Here is a 9,110-nt window from a genome sequence, read left to right as displayed (position 1 = left end):
GTGAATATTTACAGCAGCAGGACCAGGTATGTGAGATTAACTCAAATAAATCTACAGTGTATGCGTTTGTATTAATGAAACAGCGTGTGACCCAGTGTAACAGAGTAGCTCAGTGATGTGTTCCAGTAGCACAAAAACTTGTGTCAGGTTTTGGATCCATATATATTACTTGTTTGCAGGGTCAATAAATTTTTGGTTCTGGTCTTTCCCTGGGATTTATTGATAATAAGAAAGAATATAGAATATCTCCTCTCTTACAGTATATTTTAACATGATATTAGATCTGTTACGATTCGGTGTGCGTTGAAGGAGGAGGCCGCACAGGACCCAAGTGCAAGATTCAGTTCAATTCAATTCACTTTTATTTGTATAGCGCCAAATCACGATACAAATCATCTCAAGGCACTTTACAAAAACTAAAACTAAAAACCCAACAATTCCCTTATGAGCAGCACATGGTGACAGTGGAGAGGAAAAACTCCCTTTAACGGAAGAAAAAACCTCCAGCAGGACCAGGCTTAGTTTGGGCGGCCATCTGCCTCGACTGGTTGGGGTGAGTGGATAGAGCAGAGAGACAATAAAACAATAAACAACAAATAGACACTGCAGGTTGGTGGGACCAGTAACTGCACATCAGCAATATACAGCTCCAGGACCAGGGACACCTGCAGAAGGTACAGAGAGAGAGAGGGAGAGAGCACAAACTAGGGGAGAGAGAGAGAGCACAAGGTTAGTAACATTCAATGGTGGAATATACATGAGGTGGGAGGAGAGAAGAGAGGGGAGGGGAAGGGAGGGGAGGCTTAGGGTAGGGGAGATCAGTGCACCGATGGTCCTTGGGCAGTCTAGGCCTATAGCAGCATAACTAACTAAGGGATGGTTCAGGGTTGCCTGAAGCCAGCCCTAACTATAGTCTTTGACAAAAAGGAAGGTTTTAAGTCCAGCCTTAAAAGCACAGAGAGTGTCTGCCTCCTGAACCCAGACTGGGAGCTGGTTCCACAGGTGAGGAGCCTGATAGCTAAAGGTTCTGCCTCCCATTCTACTTTTGGAGACTCTGGGAACCACAAGTAGACCTGCACTCTGAGAGCGAAGTGGTCTATTGGGATAATATGGTACTATGAGGTCTTTAAGGTATGAAGGAGCTTGATCATGAAGGGATTTGTATGTGAGAGGACAAGACACTTTTCTATTTTTTCTTCCAGAACATAAATGTCACGAACGCTGACCATCACTATTTACACTGTAACATACAAACAAAGGACAAAGGACAGCCATGGTATATATAACAGAAAGGCACCTGGTTAATTAGTCACAGGTGCAGTCTACTCTGACTAAATTAACATAAAGCTGCCAGGGACAAATGCAGGGCAAAACAGGAACAACCATCTGGAATAAAGGTACCCAGCAGGAAGTCCCAAACAAGATCCTAATTTAGGTCCACAAAAATTGAGGATGCATTCAGATATCTTATTTGATGGAGCTGAAGAGCAATATTAGATTTAATCAAGGTATGTCATAATAAAAGGATTACCAAATGTGCATTTTGAATCACCTTAATCATGTGAGTGCATGAGGAATTTCATCTCCATGCAGAACTCTTAATGACGAGTTTGAACTGTGGCCTCGTTGAAAATGCGGTCGTGCACTCTGATAACAAGGACTGTTTTTGCTTGAGGCATGGACAGGGACTGCCTGCTGACCCACACTAAAATCCTGAATGCTTCATTCACCTGAACCATGTTGGCCTCAAAACTGGGCCTCCACCAGACTATTTGGCTTCAGAGAGAGGGAACAAACCAGAGCTCTTTTGTTCTGTGAATGTTATTCCACTGGGGACATGCATGGCTGGATTAATTAAAAACCCTGCTCCACATTCTTACATATTCATTTGGACATTTGGTGCATAGTTGTGCACATTTTTGTTTCTGCTTTTTATCTATTTTATCTTTATCTCACCCTTTTGAAGCTACCACACTCTGTCACACCTAGGTCAAAGGACGTGGTCTCAGCACATCAAAAAAGGAAGGAAGAACTGCTGGGAAATTAGATAGGTGATATAATACCATATCTGCCACAGAGGCACCACTTAGCAGCTTACCACACAAAAGAGAAATCAACCATTCCCATTTGGCCAGGTGACTCATTTCAGCCTTTGCCTTCTGATGAAAAAGTAAGAAATCAAAAAGCATCAAGACTCAGACCATAGAAAGGACAAAGTAGAGGGTTAAATCCACAAGGTGTCTGGAAGAATGAATGACAGCTGTGATTGGTGCTTTTTTCTGTTTGTTTATTTGTTTGCACCTCAATTTTTCACATTTTCACTAGACATTTAGAGTAAGAATAGCCATAGGGTGAAAAGACCTTACTGAGGAAATGAAAAATATCTGTAGATGCATTCTTCTTCCATTGCATTGCCATTTCATTTCCACAAAGATAAGTTTCTGCTGGTAACTGATATTGCTGCAGGCCATTCCCACACACAATGAGCAGCTTGGGTTGGCTTTCCAACAGCCTGATGAGCTGTCATGAAGTTGTCACTGTAATGGGGCTTAGACTGACCAGCATGTTTTATAGCCAACAAAGCAGCTATTCTTCCCCAATTTTTTCAAAGCACTTATATTTCAACAGTGTTTGGCAAGGAAAACACCCTGTGGTCTTCCTCTCTGTGCTCAAGTAATTAATTACTGTGCACACAAGCACACTGCAGCACACATACATCACATGCTCATTGACCGGAATTAATATGCATCAAAAGAGCACTTTGGCTGCTTCATTACACTTCAAATCTGGGTGACAGGTGAGGGGTATAATGTTGTTGTATTATGCTGATATCATTTTCGATCAAGCATGTCTAATAGTAGCAGGCATGACAAAAAGAATGTATGTATGTAAACTGTTTATTAAAAATCCTCTTTGTGGGTTTTTTTTTCTTGTGCTTTTGCCCACAGGGAGTCTTAATGGTCTGAGTGCAAATTTCTTTTTGATGAAGTCTTATATGGTGTGATTAGTTGTAATGAGCCAATCTGCTGGCACCCTGCTGTAAAGTCTTGCTGGTGATAGTGTTAATGCATGCTAATATGTATCACATTGCCTATCACCTAAGTGAAAGATATCTTAAAATATAAGATCCCCTCCTAGGTTCTGTTTCAGTCAGTTGATATGGCTCTGCTGAATTTTCTTTGATTGATTAAGCTGTAATATATTTTTGAATTTGGCTATATATTTGACACTGCACATAAGATATGGGCTTGTTTTGTTTGAAGAAATACTACAATATTTATTGCACATGTTGCAGTTTAGGCAACAGTACTAAAACATTTGCTTTCAATTCCCTTAAAGTAAGACCAAAACAGCTGTATATTAATACCAGCAGTCTGAGAAAACAGGAGCCAACTTCATTTGCCTCTGAGCAAGTATTATCATGATAAAATGTCCTTCAGGTCCAAATGCTGGCAATCTATCTTGAAAGCTGTTCATATTTTTCTCTGGTGCTTGTGTCTAGGCAGGAGGAAAATCAATGACTTAGCTAAGTAATGAATTCCTACTACCCTGCAGCAGTGAGCCCTCTGGCACTGCCAGCTGTGCATCCTGGGCAGTGAGGGTCCTCAAAAAGAGACTCCATAAAATTCACTGGAAAACAATTTCACTTCTCAGGGATGAGCCATAATTCACACTTTAAAGAGTACTCTCACCATGACATCCTTAACAATACAGCATGCGTCCTCTGGCTACCACTTCCTGATTGAGCCTAAACAAATTATTTTTTGAAGCCCAATTCATCATTTCCTCTGCAAATTGAGGAAAACACTTCCTACTTGAAAAGAGGGTCACATACTTCTCTAAAATAGAAGCTCAACTTATATTTTCTGCTCCTTTTTTACTTTGTCTGATTGTTTTCCAAAAGGAATACGTAAATCATGAATAGGAAGTGTTGGGGCAAATTAGTCATTTTTGAGTGTTAAGGATAATGGTTGTTTTATTTCATCATATTTGTGATTAAAACCAATTTCTCTGAAATTAGTCATTCTTAAAATAACTGCCACTTGGTATGTTGTAATACATTTTTATTTACCTGTAAAGTCAAGAAATACAAACCAATTGCCCTGGGTAATTAAATTCAGTATTTCTTTTTACACACTAGACATATTTGGCAGTTCATATGCACTACCAGTCAAAGGTTTAGACACACTTTACCACTGAATTGAATAAGAAAGTGTGTCCAAACTTTTGACTGGTAGTGTACATTTAATCTTTGAGCTGTTTTGATTTTGTTTTTTATGCACCGAATGTTACAGTTGTACTATTTAATACTTTTATATATACAGTCGCTCAAATACCTACTGTACATCTAACTCCACAGTGTTTTGTTGTCTTTAAGCACTCTCATAGCCTCAAACCACTGTTTTCAGCTCTGATAAACTCTCTGCACACTACCTGCCAGCACCAAAGGGCATCAGAAATGTTCCACTTTGTTTGCTAATGTTGCTTGTCTGCTGGATGTGTCTTCTGCATGCTAGTAGCCTAGTCATTTGAAGGCTAAATATGTCAAATGTGTGTGATTTTCAGCTTTTCAGGAGTCATACTGAAGGGGCCGAAATACTTTTAAGCTGCTCTAACCATAGACCCCGGATAGCAGCTGACTCTGGGCCAGATCCATTTAACTGCCCCATTCCAGATGTGGCCTAGGGACAGTCAGTGCACACTGAGAGTGGATGTGATGTGAGATGTGAGAACTGGATATGCCTCAGAGCACCAAGTATTAGTACTGATGTCCAAAGGCCAGTGTCCTTTACCCTGTTGTGCCCAAGGATATAAGGAAGGAAAATCCTAAATAATTCATTCAAAGCACAGATAACCTAGATCAGAGCTTACCTATACAGGATATATGCCTAACAGCAGCCAGTCTCACCCACAGCACAGCAGATAGATTTATGGCTACGCTGGTGTGTCTTGGCTGTGAAAGTGCAGTTGGGGCAGTTTGTAGAGAAACCTGATAATGGAGGAACGAACCATCTGCAGTGTGCTCCCACTTAACAAATCATGGACCTGAAACAGCAGCTAGAAGGTAGGAAGTTAAATCTTAGCAAAATTTTATTTTGGTAGAATAGTTTTGCAGGCATTTCAGCACACAGTATATTTTACAATTAAATAGGATTTGTTGTTACATATGCAGTTTTTTTCTCTTCCCAAATGTACCACTATTTTGGCCATAAATGGAGAAAAATGTTGAGGTGTGAAATTGGGAATTACTTTTATTACACATCTCTCTTATCTTCTGAGCCATTTTTAATGGGATTTCCACTTCCATGTGTTCTGTGCTTGTGGGTGCTATTTTGTGTGGTGAACACATTTGATCATCACCCCCTGAGAGAGATAATTAAGGTTCAGCCTCAGAAAAAAATCTGGCTCTTTAACTGACCCTAAATAAAGTTTGAGATTAAGTTTTTGTTTCATCAGTATAACTATGGGAATCTATACAGTGCTCCACCCCCACCCCCCATTTGACTTCTTGTACATTACATATAGTAATTTGATACAAAATATAATGTAAACAAAATGATCATTGTAGCCTTAAGCTAGAAACACACCACCAGAGAGAGTGGTATATTTCATATCTTTTATTTTTGTAATAATGCTGCCCAGTTATGCATTAATTTTAGAGATTATGGTTCCAGTAAATGGAGAAGAGAAGTCATTACAATACAGACAATTAAATCATGTGTGAAGCAGTATCTTCAGTGTTGTGTTGTAGGCAGACACAACAGTCACAGTCAGCCTAACAGCAGCCTGCTGCAAGAGACACACTGAAGCAGTTCCCTGCAAATGTCAGTTTGCAGGCTCCATAGCTAATTAGCTGCTCAGCTGCAACACATTAAACAGCATGTAAATGCACCTGCAAATGTCTTAACAGATGCTGTTGTTGCCCTTACTCCTCAATACCACTGCCAACACACTCTTTGCCCAGACCAAGTTTTACTGTCTCTAGCCATGTGCACTACTAGCACTCTGGCAGCAATCTGCTGTAAATCAAACACACTGACACACCCCTCCAGTCAAGAAAGAGCATTTCTTAAATTCGCCCAAGCGCCTTTTTCTTCATCTTAATAAAGTAAAATTATTAACAAACCACATATATTATTTTAGAATATAAAATGGGATCACCAAAACAGAAAGGAATATCCATCAAAACAGTTTATAATAATCATTTTGATGAGGTAAATGAATGAAGATCACAATTATTTGTGTTTACTATATGCATGCCTACATTATTGATTAAGACTTTTATTTATTGTCTGTTAGAATGCTGACACTCCTTCCTAAATGTAAATTTTCCTCAACAGTAAAGTCCCACTATATTCAATTAGTTACAAATGAGTCACTTCACATATACACAGACACATACCCAATCCCATAGTCACATCTAAACCTCTCTTCTGTGATGCATAAGAGTACTGAGTGCTAAACGTTGTGTCTTAAATATTTTATTCTATGGTTACCTACATCTAAAAAGTCATTACTTTTATATTTTATTTAGGGCTCACAAGAGCAAAAGTAAACCATAAATGAGGCTACAGTGCAAACATATTGTACACACTGAATGTGTAGCTGCTATTCACTACTGCCAAGATGAAAAGTCATCTCTCTGTGGCCTTTGATCTCCTGTTTCTCTACATCCTGTTGGTGCACAGAGCTGGATAATGAATCAGCGACAACACTACTGAATAATACATATGTAAATGGATTCAGGTATTTTAGTTCCAGGCTAGGCTCTGGATGTGTCACATAGGCAACAAGCTGCAGGAGCTGGGCTGAAACAAGCCAGCTATCACAGTTTGAGTGATGGATCTGTGAATATATATGTGCATAACTCATCTTCACATATGACCTTGTTAGTAGAACTAAATGGTGCAAAAACACAATTTAATACATGGCAGCTGAGATGATTGAGTTTACTGAGAAAGTCATGGTCACTGCCGTGTTAAAATAGCTGTGTACATCTAGACCGATTCTCAGTACCCTGATATCTCTCAGGTTGTCTTAAGGCAACAAATCATGATGCCCTTCAGTTAAATCCCAATGGAGTTCTCTCTTTGGAAGGAACAGTTTGTTAAAGAAAAATAGTATATAATAGAACGTTCTAGTGAAGAGAAAGAAAATATTCATCCATGTGACTTCAATGAATTGGCTGAATCCAAAAACTGAATTTACACAATGTGTTTGCCCAGTGATTATGGGTCTGCTTACCATAACTACAGGCAGGACTTATAAAAGCTACCATGACCCCCTGAAACGTTCAGAACAAAATTTTATTTTGATATCTCTGATAGTGGCTATAGCAAACAAGATCCAGCTGTCAGGAATCCTGTGTTTTACCATCACACTGAGTATAAAAAGAAACAACATGTTACTGCTGGAAATTTCAAGGGCTAGGCTATAACAAGCATGGAACCAGGTACTGTTGATAAGAAAACCAAAACCTATACAGAAATATACAATTTCTACACAATTTTTACCAACATGCATGCATTTTACAGATAGGCATACTTTTATTTGAAGATAGTCTTACACCTTTTTACCTTTAATTCATTATCATATTATTTTGTGAACAAAATGTGATATATTTTTTAAATAAAATGATGTTTGCTACCTTGTTCTTCTTTCCTCAGCTGTTAATACTCTTGTCACTCCACATAGCTGTCGTTTGCCAAGAAATAGCTACATATGCTGATTCCAACCACAGATAGAAGTGTTAAACACTGACTTTTAATTACACTATTCATGTATTCATGAGACTCAACAGAGCCGGACTAGCTGTCTGACTACCAGTATTTATGCTAAGCTAATTGTCTCCTAGCATGAAGTTTAATAAATTACACAGAAAAAATATATGAGGATATTCATCTGCTCATAACATTTGGAAAGAAAAGAATTACATTTCTAATCTGATTTAAATTACCACTTATAAAAGGCATTGTTTGACAATAATGTTGAATTAGTTTTAATTGAAAATAGCTAAATAACAGACATACAAAGGACAACAGAATCATCCTAAAGGTTGGGGGGGTGCAACACATTTAGTGGAAAACAGTGGAGCAAAGCATCATTTTTACTGTAGGGAATTTATGGCTTTTATTCAACACTGCAAACTTCTAAGTTATCACCAGCTATCATGGCTTCTGCTTTTTTAAATCTTAGTTTCCAGCTATTAACCTATTTTTCCTCAATTTTGCTCCAGAGGATGGTTAATGCACAGAGGTTGCAGTCACAGCTTTAGTTCAACAACGGAATCACGTGGTCATGTTGAGCTGCGAGCACTCAAAGCTGCTGCTTTTGGGATCAAAAACAGAACCTGGTGCATGCACTAAAGCAAAATGACAGTGAGCTCCTCTAATCCTCCGCTCTAATCCACGTCTACTAAAGGCAACTTGCCCGCTTTTAGCAGAGGTACATCACTCGCCAGAACACTCAGCACAGTAGTCCAATGGCTGAATTCTACAGAAGAGAATTGGAAGAACATCCTATTATCATAATGTGATAATAGAAGAAAGATACTGGTTGCCTGAATTTGCTAACATGCACTTTATTCAGTAATAGCTTTGTGAACCATTTTTGGTAGCATTAAACTGTTTATAATATCTTATATTTTTGTGGGATTCTCTGTGAGCTGTAGAGGAATTTTGAATAAATGTTTATTTTCACAGCTTCCACTACAATACTATAAAGGGTTTTATGCCGTAATACACAGGTCACAAAATGCACTATCTGTGGGTGAAAAAATATTTAATAAAATATATGAAGTCTCAAAGACAGTGATCTAGTTTCACAATTTCCCTCTGTCTCCTTTTTGTTCCCACTTGATGTTACTGCATACATGGGGGAGTAAATCTGTTTTTCATAAACTCTGTTTTAAATGTGCTGCATGTCTGGGATGATCTTAGATTGACTAATTACATGCAGGCTTTTGTTCCCAAGATTATCATGCTGTGTGATGGAGAATAGTGTTGGTTTGAGGAGGGAATTCTTAGGCCTGCAGGCCTCTGATAACAAGAATACAAATTGGAAATCTCTTTAAAGGGAGTCAATTAAAATTAAAGGGATCTGAGAGAGAT

The sequence above is a fragment of the Mastacembelus armatus genome, chromosome 21 (genome assembly GCF_900324485.2).
Source record: "Mastacembelus armatus chromosome 21, fMasArm1.2, whole genome shotgun sequence".
In the NCBI taxonomy this organism is placed as follows: Eukaryota; Metazoa; Chordata; class Actinopteri; order Synbranchiformes; family Mastacembelidae; genus Mastacembelus; species Mastacembelus armatus.
Note: the sequence above shows the minus strand (reverse complement) of the source record.